Source organism: Oryctolagus cuniculus, chromosome 6 (assembly GCF_051225735.1).
Source record: "Oryctolagus cuniculus isolate XC-2025 breed Fujian yellow rabbit chromosome 6, ASM5122573v1, whole genome shotgun sequence".
NCBI lineage: Eukaryota > Metazoa > Chordata > Mammalia > Lagomorpha > Leporidae > Oryctolagus > Oryctolagus cuniculus.
Genome location: NC_142872.1, coordinates 9,138,713 through 9,158,998, shown reverse-complemented (window position 1 = coordinate 9,158,998; position 20,286 = coordinate 9,138,713). Strand labels below are relative to the sequence as shown.

Sequence of the window (20,286 nt, the reverse complement as noted above, 5' to 3'; positions counted from 1 at the left end):
TTGTTGTCGCCTGAGTTAAGACATGATCAGTGCTTAAGAAATCAGTGAGAGTAGGATTTAGATGACTGCTTGATTTTACCCTGAGTATGACATAACTGAACATTGATTTTTTTTCTTTTTAAAGAGTTATTTATTTAAGTGAAAAGCAGAGTTACAGAGAGGCAGAGAGAGGCAGAGAGAGAGAGAGAGAGATATGTCTCCCATCTGCTGGTTCACTCCCCAGATGGCTGCAATGGCTGGAACTGCGCCTATCTGAAGCCAGGTGCCAGGAACTTCTTCTTTGTCTCCTACATGGGTGTAGGGTCCCAAGGACTTGGGCCATCTTCTAACTGCTTTCCCAAGCCTCAGCAGAGAGCTGGATAGGAAGTGGAGCAGCTGGGACTCAAACCGGCATCAATCTGGGATGCTGGCGCTGCAGGAGGCGGGCTTACCCGCTACGCCACAATGCCAACCCAGAACATTGATTTAAAACCTGTGCTTGATGACTGCCCCCTACAATTCTGAACCTTTTAATTCAGGGTCTGTGAGACAGAGCTTCCTATATGGCTGGTCGGCTATGGCAGTTTATTAGACTTTGGTCAAAAATCCTCTTGACATAACAAATTAACATCAAAGAACACATTTTTTTTCTCTCCTTCCTAATGCATTTTGTTTCCCACCTAATGCAAAGAATGTAGCAAACCCACCTAACAAATAGGAAGTCTTAGACATCCCTGTCTGTGCCTGCATTCCCTCTCTACTTTGAGTAGCTTCTGTCTTGTTGTAGTGGAAAGAATCCCCGTGAAGGGGCATTGAACCCAGGTCACATTCATAGTTGGCCCAAACTTGGCTCTTGGTCAGTTGTCTTAGTCACTTGATGGTTTTTATCTGATTGTTTACTTGTGGGCTGAGCTCATACCTTGCAGCCACGCTCATTTTTATGGCGTGGTGTGTAATTTCTGAACAAACAGAGTGTATAATGGAAGTGACAATGCTGACAATGAGCTTTCTGTAACGGCATGAGTGGACTCAGTGCACAAAGTGCACTTTTACTGCATCCTTGGAGCAGGCCATTTATATGATGAAGAGATTGGATATAATTCAGAACCGTGGTAGTACTTGAACCTGATAGATAGAATATGAAAATCACCCAACAAATAAACAGACCGGCATAAATGGTCCAGAGACGAAACAGCAGACTCCCCGAGGCCTCTAATAATTTAAACACGGTGATCAGAATCTATGTGAGCCTGTGTCTAAATCAGCCCCTGTGAAAAAATGAAAAGACCAGGTGCACTTTACCTAAATTAAAGGAGATAAACTCTAAACTCTTGTCTTGAAAATTTGTTTAAACAAAGACGGCTGTTTCTGTGTGTAAATACTTCATGGGAATCTCAATTTACAGAACAATGCTATTGATCCTATCTAGATTTTCTGTAATTTGCTCTGGGTTTCTCTTTTGTTTTTATTCTTTCTCTTTTCATTTCTTTTCTTTTCTTTCTTTCTTTCCTTTCTTTCCTTTCTTTCCTTTCTTTCCTTTCTTTCCTTTCTTTCCTTTCTTTCCTTTCTTTTCTTTCTTTAGAAAGGAAACAATAAGAAAGTTAAAAGAAGCAGTGAGTAGCCGGGAAGTAGAAGAGGCAAGAGAATAAGGTTATGAATAAGGTCATGTTCTCTCTGGCAGTGTTTACTGAGTATGGTCTTTGAGATCGCAGCAAGCTCAAGCTTTCGGTAGCTGATGGGGAAGCTGGATTCTGAGATTACACCTGTCCATCAACTCAGGGAGACCCAGAATGGATCAACAGTCTAGACGAAAAAGGCGGTGGCAGTGACTTGATAGCTGCATATCTTCATCTTATTCAGCATCTGTTTTTAGTTTTATCATCTTTCCCTTTTTCTTGTCTTTCTTGAGAATTCCACTGTTCATTGAACTCCACTGAATACAACAACAAGAATTAGTTGGAGATAAGATTATTCTGGAAATAGCAGACTTGTTTATGAGAGAAGGAGTAAGTGGAAGAAAGAATGAGCTAAGAGTTGGGGGAATGTGGTTTGCAACTGTCTAGATGGCCTCAGTGCCTTAATTGTAGTTTTCGCAGAATGACCTTCTGCCAGGGTTTTAAGAATTCTGGACAGTGCAGGTGTATGGTTGTTACCATTACTCCTGAGTTTCTCCTCTGTTGTCCTGGGGTCTCACAACTATCTTTTTTTTTTTTCCTGCTTTCAGGTTCTCTGAACTCTCCCATTCCACAGAGGTCCACACACCTCCTGTGCCTCCCTTTGGTTTTCATCCACTTTCTACCACCGCTCAATCAGGGTTTTAAACACAAAGTGCTGTCTCCGCTCAGTACTGCTCTGATTGGAGTGATTCATGCTAAGGCATAAAAAGGACCAAGTTCCCACCGTGGAGTTTTACATTTTAAGAAACTACATTTTATGCAAATGATTCTGAAAGTGGAAAATGTATTTCAGCAGGGAGCTTTTCACATTCCTGGTCTACACTAGATGCTTCCTCCTTCAGACCCTCTCACCCCTTCCACAGTGGCTCTAACAGGGCAGGTTATTGGAAAGTCCGTGGTACCGGACTCTGCTTCCAGTTCCAGCTCCACTGCTGATTAGTCCAGTGACCTAGAACAACCAAACAGGTTTTGCATCAGGGCTTTCTGCAAAACATTGGTAATCCCCACCTCATGAAAACAACATGAGATAGTGTGTGTGTGTGTGTGTGTGTGTGTGCACAAACTACCTAAGAAAAGACCTTGCACCTTCCAGACACTTGAAAATGTGGTATGCATTGAATAAATTACTTGAATTTGCTAGAATTATTAAATGCTAATATAGTAATGTCATTGAGAAAAGAATGCATCCTGTTTGTAGAAGAGGAAGCTGAGATTCATATTCAGGTCACTGAATGTGAGGGCTGCAGTGTGACTTAATGTTGTAGTATTGTGTGCCCCTAAAAGTCTTGCTGGTTTTTACTGTACCTCGCTACCCACACTCTATTCTAAGACAAATCACCATTTCCTCTCACCTTCCTGCCCCCTAGAACAGGATTCTTCCCTGCCCTGGTCTTTTTTATCTCATATTTATGGCCTGTGGAAGTAGCTGGAGCTTTCTTAGCCTCTCTGCGCTGCTCCTGTCAACTGAGTTCCGTGGCCTCACCTGATACCTTCCACATCTAGCCTCCCCCTGCAGCACTGCTTTCCCCCAGGTGGCTGGCTTCTCACTCCGCTTCCTGTTATGTCCTGCATCCTGCTGAAATGGCCCTAATGCTCGACAATGCTGTCGTCTCTAAACATTGCCTGGTCCAGGGTTTAACTGTGCAAGCACATCTTAGGGCAACGTTGAGTGTCTCCCTTTGCACTGTAAGTGACTCAGCAACACGTGAGAGGCTTCGTCCCTCTCACGGGGAGACACGGGCCTCCAGATGTGTAGACTTCAGCACAAAACAAGAAAGGCGGGGGAGATTGTCCATAGAAAGACAGTTCTTAGGACAAAACCCTGACTTCACATTCTCAGGTCTGAATTTCCATTTCTCTGATTGTTCACTTTTTTCTCAGCAGTCCTCCTAAATGTCCATTTTATTAGACAAAAATCACCCACGGTAAGATAAAGTTATTTATATTTATATAAATTATATTTCGAAAGTCTAACATTTAAAAATATTTAATAGTTTTTCAAATTTATAAAATATATTGAGTATATGGAAAACAGCGTATGTATGAAATACTGTGATACCTTCAGCTTTGATAATTCTGCTCAAGATTGCCTTAGGGATTTGAGCTTTTTTTTTTTTCTTAAGGATTTATTTTATTTACTTGAAAGACAGTTACAGAGAGAAGCAGGGGGGGGCAGGGTCTTTCCATCTGCTGGTTCACTCCCCAGATGGCGGCAACAGCTGGAGCTGTGCCAATCTGAAGCCAGGGGCCAGGAGCTGCTTCCGGGTCTCCCACACGGGTGCAGGGGTCCAAGGACTTGGGCCATCTTCTACTGCTTTCCCAGGCCATAGCAGAGAGCTGGATCGGAAGTGGAACAGCTGGGGCCAGACCCGGTGCCCATATGGGATGCCAGTGCTTCAGACCAGGGCTATAACCCACTGCACCACAGGGCCAGGCCCTGAGGGTTTTTTTTGTTCTGCATGAATTTTAGGGTCATTCATTTTTTGAAGAGTGCCATTAGTATTTTGGTGGAGTTTGTAGCAAATACATGAATAAGTTTGGGTGATTTGGACATTTTAATAACCTTAATTCTTCCAATCCAAGCACAAATACTTCCACATTAACTTTAAAACATTCCTTCAATCTTTATGTAAGAGTCTCTGTTAAAAATGCTATGTATTTTACCTGTGCTTGCCTCATATCCATTGAATTCCTTATAAAATAGCTGCTTTGAATTCGCCACCTGAAAGTTTGCAGAACTCAGTTGCTATATGGTCAGTTTCTGGCACATTTATTTTTTTTTATGTGAAGTAATGGTTCTTGAAATGTCGAAAGGCTTTTTGGTGCACTGTATTACCTGTGCATTGAAAGATTAGGTATTTATTCCTATATAATAATAAGCTTTGGTCCTGTCCTTTCCGACTGGAAATTTTAAGCAATCTATTTATTTACTCTAAGCCTCTAAAGACTTCTGGTGTTTCAGCATTAGATAGTACCGAAATCTAGGTTTGCCTAGACTCTAATGCGGGTCTATTGCTGTGTTAGTACCACAAGGCACCCCAACCCCAGGTTTTTCCCCGTCTCTGTGTTTCCTAGGTGGGATGTTGTTGTGAGCGGGCTGGGGAAAGTTGCATCAAGCTATAGTTTGAACATGACTTGGCTCACCTCATGCTGATGGTTGAGTCCCAAGCTCAGGGATTGACATTACTAACAGAGATCTACTCTAGGTATGTTAGCTGAAGGTGAGGCTATTGAAAATGATTTGATTAATTCCCTAGGGCAGGGCCGTCAGGATCCAGTGGAGGAAACCATCTAGACATATGAACATGCCTTCTATTTCTGTTTCTGGCTTAACATGTGATCTTTGTTTCACAAAGACACCACCGTTAATTCAGCAGGTGCCTGTCAGATGGGGAAAAGGGCTACCCATACTAGGAATGTGAACCTCCAAGACCTTAAGCCTTTGTCTCTCTTAAGTAACTTTTCTCGGGTATTTGCTAGAGTGATAAAAAGACACATGTATACAAAAACAATCCTTATTTTGTTCCTGATTTTAAAGAGAATGCTTTCCACGTTTCACTGCTTATTATCATAGTCAATACGTTTTATTGAACTAATGAGGTTCCTTTTTACTTTTTTTAAATTTTATTAATTGAAAAGCAGTTTTTAAGGAGAGATAGAGATAGATAGATTGAAAGAGAGAGAGAGGGAGGGAGGGAGGGAGGGGCAGGGATGGGGAGAGAGAGGAGAGGTCTTCCATCTACTTGTTCACTTCCCCAGAAGGTTGCAATGGCCAGGGCTGGGCAGGCCAAAGCTAGGAGCTTGGAGCTTCTTCCAGGTTTCAACTAGGTTACTTTGTTTTAATGTTAGGAATGCCTTTTAAATTTATCAAACATATTTTATTCTATAAACATTAGAATGACACTATTGTATTTTCTCTTTTATTTATTAACCTGGAAAATTAATCTTAGTATGTATTTCTAATATTAAAATATGCTTTTATATTTAAAATAAGCCTTTCTTGATTTAAGGAATGTGTTTGTGAAATCACATTGACGGGGTTGGCACTGTAGCATAGTGGATAAAGCCACCACCTGCAGTGCCAGCATCCCATATGGGTGCCGGTTCAAGTCCTGGGTGCTCCACTTCCCATCTAGCTCTCTGCCATGGCCTGGGAAAGCAGTAGAAGATGGCCAAGTGCTTGTGCCCCTGCACCCACATGGGATACTGGGAAGAAGCCCCTGGCTCCTGGCTTCGGATCAGCAAAGCTCCAGTGTTGTGGCCAACTGGGGAGTGAACCATCGAATGGAACACCTCTTTGCTTCTCCTTCTCTCTGTGTAACTCTGACAGTCAAATAAAATAAAGCTTAAAAAAAAGAAATCATATTGGCAATATTTCACATCATTTGACCCCTTTTAATTTGTACTTAGAACTAAAATCAGTTCTTTTTCTTCCTTAAACTATTACTTTCTTGTTTATGAACACTAATCTCTTAGTTCATACATTTTCTTTTCCATACTCTCCATCTTTGCTTCTATTGTAGATTAAATCAAAGTCGCTTGTACCATTACATGCTTGTGCTACTTTTTTTTTTAAAAGATTTATTTATTTTAAAGTCAGAGTTACACAGAGAGAGGATAAAGGATAGAGCTAGAGGGGGGGTGGTGGTGTCCTCCATCCAATGGTTCACTCCCCAGTTGGCTGCAACGGCCAGAAATGTGCCGATCCGAAGCCAGGATCCAGCAGCTTCCTCCAGGTCTCCCATGCAGGTTCAGGGACCCAAGCACTTGGGCCATCCTCCACTGCCTTCCCGGGCCACAGCAGAGAGCTGGATCGGAAGTGGAGCAGCCAGGACCTGAACCAGCTCCTGTATGAGATGCTGACACTTCAGGCCAGGGCATTAACCCACTGCACCACAGTGCCGGCCCCATGTGCTGTAGTTTCAACAGTGGTTTCAGCCACTTTTGGGATTGATATGTGCTACTTTTTAAAAAGTTATCATGCAAAAAATTGTTTAAAATTATTTGGAATAGTAACTCTACATATTATGCCCACTTTACGAGTCAAATAACTTGAGATGTAGAAATTGGAAGACTTTCTCTGTGGTCCTGTGGCTGTTGCATGGAGAAGTTGCCGGGAAGAGTAGGAATGGAAGCCATCTTCTCCTCATGTGCCCATTTTCTTTGCTTTTAGTCCCAGTCTACAGAAGCACAGTTGGTTAAGTGGAAGATGAAGCCACGGGGATTCGACTCTGATGTTTTCAATGATTGATATGAGTGCCATTCTTCACTTGGGCCAGAAACAACGAAAGTGTCCTTGAGGGGTAGCCTTGAAGAGTTGATGGCCAGAGAGCCTGATTCAAGTGCGGAAGTACAAAAAATAATTGTTACTTGGTGGGATGCCACCTTATTAGCTGGATCACCTGGCAAGGTTTCTGTGTTTCTGTACTTCTCTAGGGAGATGAAAAAACATCCTAGAAACTAGAGGGATTAGGATTCTTCATCTCTCATTTTCCAAGATTTTAATTTGCCAAGGACCAGGGGAGGGTGGCTGTATCATATGCAGACTTATGAGTTTCACTGACTCCTGCCACTTGATGAAAACTCTGCTGAGACTACAAATGCAAATTCTCACTTCACCAGGCAGAGTTTAATCTGAAGCCCTGGTGTGTAGATGCTCCATCATAGACCAAAATCCACTCAATCTGTCTTTCGCTGTGACTCTGGGGAAGCCATCACTTGTCGTTCTGCCCAGCAGAGCATGTTGTAGCTACTGCTTTCTGTCCGGCGTTGACACACAGAAGCCTCTCTGGTAGAACGGCAGCCAGGCGTTGTCATTTATCCCAGAGCAGTTGGAGTGGGGTGTGACAGACACTGAATGGAGCCCGACTTGAGCTATGCCGTGCAAGTACGGACTATGCCCCCTTTCTCTTCCTGCTGCAACCTAACAAACAGTAACTACAGGGAAAGAACTATACCTAATGAACAGAAAATAATCCGCTGTCCAATTTGGAATGATAATTCTCATTTGTTTAAATGATTGAGTGGACACAAATTGAACCTTAAGTGAAATTTTGACATAATAGGATTGTGCAAAAAGATTTTCAGGGCATTTCAGTTTTATTTTCTTATTTAATGTTTCTAAAACTAATTTTTACTGTTTTCTACACTGAGAATAATAAACCCTACCTTTCAAAAAAGTAAACACTTTGGAAATATCTACATATTCACAAATGTTGGACTATGTAATATTGATAAGAAGTGTTATCAAAGGGGATTGTTATTTCTGATTTACAGATGAACGATATTGAGTTAGGAAAGTTAAAGTACTATGCCCAAGGGGGCTAGTGTCGTGGCGTAGTGGATTAAGCCACTGCCTACAGTGCTGGCATCTCATGTGGGCACTGGTTTGAGATCCAGCTGCTCCTCTTCTGATCCAGCTCTCTGCTATGGCCTGGGAAAGCAGCAGAAGATGGCCCAAGTGCTTGGGCCCCTGCACCCATGTGGGAGACCCAGAAGAAGCTCCTGGCTCCTGGCTTCAGATCAGCACAGCTCCAGCCATTGTGGCCATCTGGGCAGTGAACCAGCGGATGGAAGAACTCTCTCTCTGTCTGTCTCTCCTTCTTTCTCTGTGTAACTCTGACATTCAAATAAATAAATCTTTATTAAAAAATCTCTTATGTAACTCTTTAAAAAATAAAGTGAAAAGAAGTACTATGCCCAAATTGATTACAAAACTGAGGAACTACCTTTAATTTGTAGCACATACTGTTAGTCACCAATCCAAAATCACTTCCACACTCTCCGCCATTTTTTTCTTACGCAATATCTTGGATTTATTCTATTCGTGCCTGTTTTCCTCCAATGCTAGTTAGGATTGACTGTGGAAAAGCAATCTGATTTCTAGTTGGCAGATAATGGGAATCTGTCTTCCAGTGCTTCTGCCTGTGTTTGAGTGTTGGAAATGTGGCACAGCTCTGGTCAGTGCAGTACTAGAGAAAACACGAGGGAAGGAGTCTAAAATGTTTTCTTATCCTTGCAAAGACACTCGGAGAAGCTTGCCCTTCACGTCCACTGATACGTTGTGGTCTTGACATACGATGACTGCTGCGGCAGCCACTTGGTGTCGCTGGGGAGAGCCAGGTTGAGAATTGGACTAATTCTCTGCTGATGAGAGACTAGAAAAATACAACACACCTAGGTCTCTGAGGGTGTCACTCAGGTGCTGGAGGGAGCCACGCCCTCTCAGGCATTCCTGCTTGGAGGGAAAGGTTATTTAACTTGGTTGAAGCCATCGTAGCTGCTGCTGAAGTCATCCTAGCTGACAGGGGGACCAAGGTGTCTGACTGGAACCCAGCAGTGGCTCTGCACAGACACTCAGCAGGCAGCCTCTGTGAGTGTCCATTTCCCATGGAATAACCACAGATCCACGTGACCATGGCCCTTTAAAACAAAGTCCACCAATCCTAGTCCCTGTGGAGCCAGTCAGTGAGATGGAGAAGTGACTTGGGTTCCTGGAAGCCTGGAGAACCTGGACCTGCATCACAGGCAACTTCATCAGGCCACTGCTGGGATCTTGTGACTTACAAGACTGATTAATTAATTAATTTTATTGGAAAAGTACAGTGTCAGAGAGAAGGGGAGAGAGAGAGGAGAGGTCTGGGTCAGCCTGAGGACGGGAGCCTGGAACTCCATCCAGGTCTCCCACTTGGGTGGCAGAGGCCCAAGCGCATTAGTTGGGAGCTGCATTTTAGGCAGAGTACCCAGGACCCAACCCAGCACTCCCATATGGGACCCTAGCGTTGGAGGTGCTGACTCAGCTTGCTGTACCGCCATGGTGGTCCCTGGTTTATTTTAAGAGAAACCTTGAAATACCGTGGCTCAATAGGCTAATCCTCTGCCTTGTGGCGCCGGTACACCGGGTTCTAGTTCTGGTCCAGGTGCTGGATTCTGTCCCGGTTGCCCCTCTTCCAGGCCAGCTCTCTGCTGTGGCCAGGGAGTGCAGTGGAGGATGGTCCAAGTGCTTGGGCCCTGCACCCCATGGGAGACCAGGAGAGGCACCTGGCTCCTGCCATCGGATCAGTGCGGTGCGCCAGCCGCAGCGGCCATTGGAGGGTGAACCAACGGCAAAAGGAAGACCTTTCTCTCTGTCTCTCTCTCTCACTGTCCACTCTGCCTGTCCAAAAAAAAAAATAATAATCTGGAGTTTTGGCCACAAATTTATTTTTAAAAAGCAAGCAAGTCAAGGGAATTATGAACCTGAACTGAATTGGTCCTTCAGACCCAGTTTTATAGCCTGCACCTTAGAGAACTGCATTCATTGTCAGATAATGTCTTCACTGTACTGTGTGTGCAATAAATGCATGCTGTTCATACGCAGTCTTCAAAGAGACAACCAGCAGTGCCGAGGAGTTGCCACGGCTCCGCCCCCACAGAAACCTACACCCCGGACCCGGGCAAAGCTGCATGACTAGCATCCGCAAGGGTCCTTTGTTCTGATGGATCATCGCCTCTGCAGAATTTCCAGTTGTAGATGTCAAGGAAAATAATACTTGATTCACGATGTTTGCTTTGATGATTGCAAAATGTTCCAAAGAATATTTTTTTAAAGTGTTAGGACCGTAGGCAGCTTACAGTGAGATTTGGAATTCGCCTAAAACCCGACTGAAATGTCGCAGGCTTACTGAAGTCTTCAGGGAACAGTCAGGGCTTAAGCATGGATGAATTCAAGAAACCACTTCTGAATTTCAAGATCCCAATTTGTCATATTTCAGCTTAAAAAATGCCAGTTAGGAACATGCAGCTTCTCTTACTGTTTTCACTTCTTGATGATGCTGTTGCTAATTTACTATAAGGCATGGCCATTCTAGCATATTTGCAAGTAAAAAAAATCATAGAATATCAAAATATACATTAATAAAATGCTCACCATTCGGAAATAACCACCCAATATTTTGGCCTGATTTCTCAATGTTTATGCAATGCTTCTACCTCCTGGTACCTCGTTAGGGCGTCCTTGTTTGGGCAGGTGCGAATCGCAGTGTGCAGGGGATGTCTTCCTTCTATCTCCTGTGGTACTGCAGGCTGGAAGTTTTCATACTGGGATTAAGGTTGGGAGCTTTAGGAATTAGCTTTACAGTTTATCACAGTAAATTAATTATTTGTATTTGTCTTCATGCTTATATGAATAATCACAAGAGGAGAAAAAGTTAAATTCACCGAAAGTATTGCATGCAGTAAGGACTAGTAGATGACAAGTGAGACAGCAGTGGATGAGAAATACTGATCACTTTCAGAAAGAAACCACGGTGGCCATATGGTCAAAATGTAGACACGAGAAGCCTTCTGTGTCCACAGGATCTGCATCTGCAACAATCAAGGCTATTTGGAATAAAAGTCACATCTGTCCCGAGCATGTATGGACATCTGTCCTGGTCGTGATTCCTGGAAGCAGACACAGAGGAAGGATGTGTTTACCTTTCACCCGGTCTTCCAGCTGAGAGAGAGATGATATACAGGATACAGACGGTGCATCTGTATCGTATGACAAAGCCCATGAGCTCCCGTGGATTTTGGTGTCCACGGGGACCCTGGAACCAAGGCCCACAGGTGCTGAAGGGATGCACTCCCATAGCAGAAACAGCTTAGCAGTGTCTCTTTCCCTCTTGGAGCCCCAGGGAGACTTGGGAGGGCTGAAGGCCAGGAGGTGGCTGCAGAGCGAAGTGTGGAAGGTCACAGAGGTCTCGAAGCAGGGCACAGCACCACGGTTCTCCTCCCCAGTCTCTGCAGTGGATCTCTCACGAGGGCGAGCCTTTTCTGTCTTTTTGGTTTTAAGATTTTTATTTATTTATTTGAGAGGTAGAGCTACAGACAGCGAGAGGGAGAGACAAAGAAAGATCTTCCATCTACTGGTTCACTCCCCAAATGGCTGCAACGGCCAGAGCTGCGCCGATCTGAATCCAGAAACCAGGGGCTTCTTCCTGGTCTCCCATGTGGGTGCAGGGGCCCACTTCTTCTACTGCGTTCCCAGCTACAGCAGAGAGCTGGATTGGAAGAGGGGCAGCTGGGACTAGAACCGGTGTAGGGCGAGCCTTTTTGTTGTTGTCAGTGGAGATTGATTCATTGGTGACTTTCTACTCAAGTTTTCATTCTCCCTTAGAGCCTATGTCTCCTCCCTCTTCATAAGTGGCTTCAGAATTCTCATTGTGGACAGCCTATTATTTGTAAATTCTTTTTTTTTTATTTCCTTTTTTTTTTTGGACTGGCAGAGTTAAACAGTCAGAGAGAGAAAGAAAGGTCTTCCTTCCATTGGTTCACTCCCCAGATGGCCGCTATGGCCGGTGTGCTGTGCTGATCCGAAGCCAGGAGCCAGGTGCTTCTCCTGGTCTCCCATGGGGTGCAGGGCCCAAGCACCTGGGCCATCCTCCACTGCACTCCCTGGCCACAGCAGAGAGCTGGCCTGGAAGAGGAGCAACCAGGACAGAATCTGGCGCCCCAACTGGAACTAGATCCCAGGGTGCCGGCGCCGCAGGCAGAGGGTTAGCCTAGTGAGCCATGGCGCCGGCCCAAATTGTAAACTCTTATTTTTAGGATAATTTTGGAATTTCCTCCTTCTCATCTTAATTGAATTATGGTTAGGTTGTTTTACTGATCACAAGGTGGTAGTTATCTGGTCTCAGTAAACTGAGCCTGTTTTCACTGTTTAGTTTTGCTGCATTGGGTGATAGCTCTAAATAACAGCCCTGTGGAGATAACGTGGCATTTCTCTCTGTTTGCTTTTGGTATTTTCTCTGTCTCTGCACTGTATAGTCTCATGTTGACATGCTGAGGTGTGTATTTCCTATTTGTCTTGTTAACTGGTCAGGCTTCCTGAATTGAAGAATTTGTCTTTCACGAATTCTGGGAAATTCTCAGATGTTCTCTTTCGACGGTAGTTCTTCGCCCCCTCTCTGTCCTCTCTTTCTGGAGGCTGAGTTCTGTGTAGTTCATGAATCTGTACTCCATCGCTCAGCCCTTCTCGGCCTCCAACTCCACCTTTCTAGACTCTAAGAATCTTGAAATATATGCTTATATTTTTGGTTTTATCTTAAATGTTTAAGCACATTTGAAACACACTTATTTGATACTTGATATTTAATGACTCTTCCGCCTTAAATTTTTTGTGGCACTTCCCCCTCCCCTGTGAATTCTCACTTATGGGAACTAATCTCATTGTATTTTTGAAAATTGGATCATATTTTTAGAATTAGAGAAATCATATGGAGCCCAAGATGTCACATTTGTTTATTTTTGTCAGAAACTCTTAACAAACTGTAACCCTTCTGAAGTTGCCTTTTGTGGGACTCTGAGTCATTCTGATACTGTGCGTTTGAGCTGCTAATTATGTGGGTATTGACTTTAGTTTTGAATTCTGCAGGGGACATATGTCCATCGTATCCAAGTGTAAGCAGTCTGGTGTGTTCTTCTTTTCTTCCTTTTGAACTTGCGGTTGAGATCTCTTCTGCCAGGGGCCTCTGTTAGGCAGCAGGGTTCTTGCTGCTGGAGAGGAGCCGACGTCGGGTAGGAAAACTGCAGTGCACTTCTCCCTACCTGAGTTTCAGACCCCAGAAACGTCCCCTAAGGTTCAGGCTCTCTCCTATGCATTCAAAGCAGTTTTCCTTATTTTGCACCAGCATGTCTTGGCATTTGGTAATGGGAGATTATGCATTATATTGAGTCAGCTACTTAATTATAAGTAGAGGTCAGTCTAATTACTAACTTTATTGAAAAGTGTACGTAAGAATTGACTCAGGTTCTGTCAATGTGGAACAGTGGGTTAAGCCATGACCTGCAGTGTTGGCATCCCCTATAGGCACTACTGCTTGGTTTCGGATCCAGTTCCCTCCTAGTGTGCCTGGGAAGGCAGTGGAAGATGGTTCAAGTGCTCGGACCGCTGCTACCCATGTGAGAGAGCTAAATGGAGTTCTTGGATCCTGGCTTCAACCTGGCCCAACCCCAGCAGTGGCACCCACTGGGGAGAGAAGCAGCAGGTGGAAATCTCTGACTCTCTTTCTCTTCTTCACTGTTGCTCTCTTTAAATAAATAGATGATGATTTTTTTTTTTTTTAGAAATTAAAAGACATTTAGCAAGACGTAGGCACTGAGATGTCTCAGGAATGAAACCATCGCAGACTCCAGCAGAGCTTTAGAGACAGCTCTTAGGTTTGTTTCCTGGAGATTGTGCTCCACGATGCCTTCATGAACACAAGAATTATTCCGATAACTTCAAGGTTAAAGAACATAAACAGTCAATAAATGGGAGAAAGACACCTTAGTTTTCCTGTTTCCAGGAGTGGGAACATGTCTCAGAAGGAGAAGATGGGGGAGGTGCTGTAGCCTGAGAACAGAGCTTCCCCAGCACTGCCAGAGAACGGAAGGTCGCATCGCATGCCCTTGGCTTTGGAAGCCCCTTTTATGCTGCAGTGACGGCTTAGCGCCCACTGGGCTCTTGCCTCCTACGGGAAGCCCAGAGAAGGAAGTGTCTTGCAGGAGCTAATCTATCAAAAATGAGGACAAAAAAATCTATTTTAAATAATGGACACTTTCTGTGTTTCATGGCTGTGTCGTCTTCTATACTGTCTAAATGTATTTTTCTTTCTAATAGTCTGGGTTTCAGTCACCGGCCTATTTTTATTTGTGTGTCTGCCAAACTCTACGTTGTTTAAGGTATTGATGCTTCCTATTCATACAGCTCATCTTGTTTGTATGTTGTGGTTTGCTATTACATATGGGATAAGAAGAGGATTACAGTCAACTTTCTGTATCTGTGAGTTTCACATCTTAGATTCCATCAACACTTGTCAAACATACTTGCAAACAAAAAATGATTTCATCTGTACTGAAAAAGTAGACATTTTTCTTGTCATTATTTCCTAAAGAAAATACTGTAAGTATTTCCATAGCATTGTATTAGGTATTGTAAATAACCTAGAGGAGATTTAAAATTCGTGAGGGTTTGTGTGTAGGTTACATGCAAATGTTGTACCACGTTCTATCTGAGACTCCAGCATCTACACATTATGATTATCTGCTTTGAGTTGTGGCACCAATCCCTCCAGATACTGAGGGCAGTGCACGTTCTCTCTTCCTCTTCCTCCCTTTCTTCATCCCCTGGCCTCTGCCATTGTGTCTGACAAAGTGTGTTTCTCCAGGAAACACTTGGAAGCTGTTTTTATAAGGAGTTGAGCAGAGCAAAGCTGTGAACCTGTCTGTGACTATTGCTAATTCTTTGAACTTTACCCCAAAGCAAACGTAGTGGTTGGGATCCAGTACCGTGGACTGGGAGATACCATTCTTCCCGACTCTTGAACATTGCCTGCATTCTGCCCTCTGCCGTGTGGCTTTGCAGTTCCTCCATTCAAGAACATCTCTGTGTCTCAGGACTGGAGGCTGGCCACCTGACCTGCTTTTCCAGTGTAATGTGTAGAAGAAACTCAGTAAAAGCTTTGTTAATATACATTTTTATGTACACTAAAACCTTTGCTTATGCTACCAAAAATGCCAGGCAGGACTTTCTGTACTGCCTTCCGAACATCCGAACTTGGGAAAGGAGAGCCAACATTATACGGATTTAATGTGAAGGAAGGAGTCCAAGTTCACCTAAGCTTAGCAATAAGAGGAAAGGCCAAAGTTGAGGTGATTTTGGAAATGGGAATAGAAGAACTGATACCGTGTCTTAGCAGGTGAGATAGGGCAGTGTGCATTTTAAATAACCAGTCGTTCCTGTATGTATAGGTGGAATCCAGGTCAGGACACGGGAAGGTGGAGTCCCACTTGGAGAGAAGCATGCCTTTAACCTGAAAGGGGACCGCTAGTTGAACTACACCCATTCTTTTCTCTTTTGGCAGATCTTTCTTATTTTGTGGGTAATTGGCATAAATTTTCTTTTCCAAAGAATTAAAGTTCTCTAATGGAGTTTATTTAATTCTGAACACATTTTAAAATTGTGTAATATATTCAAATGCTTAAAATACAGGGATTATAATTGCTCTGGAAGTACAGGTTGATTTGAATTCAAACCCAAATAATGTATTTTACCAAATCCCATCTAATTATTGATATAAGGAAATTTTGCCAAAATGAAAATATTTGGGAACTTACGTGTAAAAAGGAGTAAAAGACATGTATATAATGTATCTGATCACATAGTTTACTAGCTACTTTTAAAACATTGTAGATTAGTGTTAAACGTTCCTCGTGTAGTCTCATGACAAAGTTTCAACAGTTCTGTACCTACCATGGTGGGAGTTCAGCTTACTTAGACTGTGTAACACGCAGTCACTTTCTGGCTTCCAGGCCCTGCAGCCGAGGGGAGTGGAGTGGAGTGGAATGGAGTGGAATGTGGTCACGTTCTAGACACTGTGGGGTCGCCACGAGGGAAACTGCACCGTGGCTGCAGTGGTCTGAGCCTGTTCTTTTAGCCTCCCACACCTCACGTGTGCAGAAATGCATCGCTCTGTTCTCTGACTGCGAATGTGGGTGTCTTCCTGCTATTTTCCTGCCCTTCCTGGTCCACTTTAAACAAATAAGCAAATATGGCAGCCGGAGGCAGCTCAGTGGGTAATTGATGATAAGCAAATCACTTTGATGTTGTATCCTAGGACATAAAATATCCCTCATTCCTGCGGCATCATTTGCATGGGTCTTTGTTAAAGGGAACTGGATGTGACCAAGAAGTTGGCAGAAAGCTCCCGAGAGACTCCTGCCACAGAGAAGAGTGAGCCCCTGTCCCGTGCGATGCACCTGAGGTGCTGAGACTGAGCTGCAGATGACAGATCCTTACTCATCACATAGTGGCTGCCGAATCAAAATAGTTTCTTCTGAAAACCTTTTGACAACAGGGATAAAGAAAAGAAGACAATAGAAGAGGAACATGCTCTCCCCGGGCAGTACATGAATATCAGGGTCTTTGATTTGTTCCTGATTGTATTTCTTTTGCACATAGGCCGACAGGTTCAGTTTTCAACATGAAGGGGATATTGAGATCTGCAGATCTCTACAGTGTTTGAAAAACACTTTCACCTCCAAAGCAATGAAAACAGTTGACTCTGCCGCATGAATTATTCTCATGCAAGAGAGAAATGCAAGGTGTTTAAAAATACAGAGCATTTAAATGTATCATCCAAGAACAAAACGAGCCATCCTGACATTTACAAAAGTCAGTCTTAATACAGGAGGGGTCTTCCTAGAAATGCAATTGTGGAAATACTGTGCAGACATTTAAAAAATCTGTACTAAAATAGACGTCTTTCAATTCTGTTTTTTCAAAAGTTCTTTGAAGTACCCTTGTACTTATGCTCTATCTCTACCAGGAACCAAAATTGTCTGCAGAACATATATTGCTATGAAGTAGTTGCTTCTGACCTAATTAGAATATTTAACACTTCTTGTTGCTCTGACCCTGATATCCAAGTTACGGTATTGTTCTGTCTTAATGTGAAACAGTCTGAGCAAGCTGTGTAAACTCTTTCATCACCTGTAAGTCACAATTTTCTTTCAATACCTTGACTTACATAATAATTATATAGATTTTATTCAGTGGTATTAGAGAACTCTATTTTAGAGGAAAATCAACTAGAAAGTTATATTGCAAACCAAGCAATTGAAATCTAACTGGTTCTTTTTATATGTCATGATCTGCAGCTAATTAGCTTGAAATAAAAAAATATGCAATTGACAGAAGGTCTAGGGTAGAGTATGTTCAGAATTCTTTGTTGATTCATAGAGAAAGGAAATCTTTTGGGAATGTAGGCTTTTAAACAATCAATTGCATACACCAGTATAATCTTATTGCTGAGTTAAATCTTCCGTTATGAATTTCCTTGGCCACTAATAAAATTTTTGTCATAAAGTTTATTTCATCTGTTGTTAATATAGCTATACCATTATCTTTTAGTGTTTTATACTTTGTTTCTGCTATTCTCTTCCTTTTGGGCTTTCTGTTTCACTTGTTGCTTTGTAGTCAGCAGTTATAGTTTGAGTTTTAATTGTCTGCCAGTCAATATGTTTTTTTTTTAAAAAAAAGATTTATTTATTTATTTGAAAGTCAGAGTTACACAGAGAGAGGAGAGGCAGAGAAAGAGAGAAAGAGAGAGAGAGGTCTTCCATCCATTGGTTCACTCCCCAGTTGGCCGCAACGTCTGGAGCTGCACCGATCTGAAGCCAGGAGCCTCCCCTGGGTCTCCCACGTGGGTGCAGGGGCCCAAGCACTTGGGCCATCTTCCACTGCCTTCTCGGGCCACAGCAGAGAGCTGGATCAGAATAGAAGCTGCTGGGACTAGAACTGGTGCCCGTATGGGATTCTGGTGCTTCAGGCCAGGGCGTTAACCCTCTGCACCACAGAGCTGGCCCCAGTAAATATGTTTTTTTTTTTTTATAGTAAAGCATAACCCATTTATATTTATGGTACTTACCAAAATACTGGGTTTTCAATTCACTATCTGTTCTGTGCTTTTTATAAACTTTCGTTTTGTATTTCACAGTTTTCTGCTTCATGCTTTAATTTCGATTGATAGGGTTTTATGGCAAATTGTCAGAAATCCTCTAGCCTTGGCACATGTGTACTCAGGTCACCACTGCTGCCATGACGGTCTCAGAGCTCATGCACAGCCCCGGCGTCTCGCTCAGCCCCGCCCCTCCATCGTTACGCCTGGCATGCGTCACTTGTTTCCCACACCTAAACATTTAAAATGCTGAGAATGCCTTATAAATGCAATTCCATTTTGATTTACCTTGCCCATTCTGTAGCGTATCTCTGTATTAGTTCTCTGTCGTTGACAGCACCAAATGCTGCGGAGTTTCAGGACTGAAACGTGTTTTCTCTTGGTGTTGGAGACGGGAAGTTCAAGATCACATGGCACCAGGATTTGTTTCTGATGAGGCTTTCCTTCTCATTGTCCCCTCACATGGCCTCTTGTGTGTGGAGCATGATGGCAGAGAAAGATCTTTCTCTCTCCCTCCTCTTGGGAGACCAAACCACCTGTGCTACTGGATTAGAGCCCAATTTTCAGGGCCTTTTTAATGTTTGTCTCCTTAATGGTTCTATGTCCAAATATAGTTACAATGGGAGGTTAAGGATTCAGCATAAAAATATGGGGGAGGGCCACAGTTTGGTTGATAACAGTCTCTTTGCATAGCCCTTTTCGTATCTGCTGTAGGTGTTACCTTGAACATTTGTAGGTTTCCACGATCTTCTAGATTAGCTATTCTACAAGTTTGGGCAAAACATAGAAAACTTACATATATTCCTTGACCATATTCCATTTATAGTACCATTGTCTTATGTGTTTCCACTCAATCATCAAGAAATACATCAGAAAATATTGTGATTTTTGTGCTTCCGTCATCAAACTTAGAAAACTCAAGAAAAGGAAATTGACAGATGTCCCAAGATTCCTTCTTTAATCAGTATTTTCTTTCTGAAGCCCTTTCGGCAGCTTCCTTTGTGTTACTGGAAGTTGGCCAGTGTCAGCTTCTCTTAGTTTGCCTTCCTCTGAAGGTGTCTTGAATTCCTCCTCTTTATTTTGATCACAGCAAGCATTCCAACTTGATAGCTTGATAGGATTCTTTTTTTTTTTTTTTTTTTTTTGACAGGCAGAGTGGACAGTGAGAGAGAGAGAGAGACAGAGAGAAAGGTCTTCCTTTGCCGTTGGTTCACCCTCCAATGGCTACCGCGGCTAGCGCACCGTGCTGATCTGAAGCCAGGAGCCAGGTGCTTCTCCTGGTCTCCCATGGGGTGCAGGGCCCAAGCACTTGGGCCATCCTCCACTGCACTCCCGGGCCACAGCAGAGAGCTGGCCTGGAAGAGGGGCAACCGGGAAAGAATCCGGCGCCCTGATCGGGACTAGAACCCGGTGTGCCGGCGCTGCAAGGCAGAGGATTAGCCTAGTGAGCCACGGTGCTGGCTGATAGGATTCTTTTTAAATCCAGCATCTGTGAAGTACTGGTCCTCTTCTTTCCAGACGCCATGGGTTCAGATGAGAAATATCCTGATTTTCAAAATCTTCTCCCTTACATCTAGGGTGGCACTTTGTTCTTTATATTTATTATAGGCATACGTATGTGTATTATATATTTGTATGTCTTTGTATTTAGTGTTCACAAATTGTGTTAAGATGCCTCTTGATGTGGATCTCTTTGGAATTCATTTGGCTTCTTTACTCTGTAGGTTTTATCACACATGGGAGATTTTTCAGTCATTAATTCCATCAGTGATTTTGTTTCGGTATGACTATCTCCAAGCCTCTGAAGACAGAAGTGTTTTGTGTTTTCCTACAGACCCACAAGTCTCTGAAGATCCTCATTTCCCACTAGTGTTCTCTCTCCCTCGTTCTGATTGGATAAATCCTACTGCTGCATCTTCAAGTTCGTGGGTTCCTTCTTCTGTTCTCACTACTGCATTCTTGATCTCTTCCTTTAAGTTTCTTTATTTTGCTTGTATTTTTCATATCCAAAAGTGCATATTTGTTTCTTCTTTTTCACTTTTATTTCTTTGCTAACATTACCCTTTCCTTTTCGAAAAGTAACTTTTCCCCTGTTAGTTTCAAATATGTTCATAATTGTTCCTCTAAGCCTTTTTATTAAGGATGCCTTAAAGTATTTGTCAGGTAATTCT

At 43.1% G+C, this 20,286-nt stretch overlaps 1 long non-coding RNA gene across 2 annotated transcripts in view; it reads left to right on the top strand.

The window, feature by feature from the left end:
- The window catches only part of LOC149126005 (uncharacterized), a 170,714-nt gene that overhangs the window by 95,251 nt on the left and 55,177 nt on the right, over positions 1-20,286 (top strand). The window lies entirely within an intron of this gene.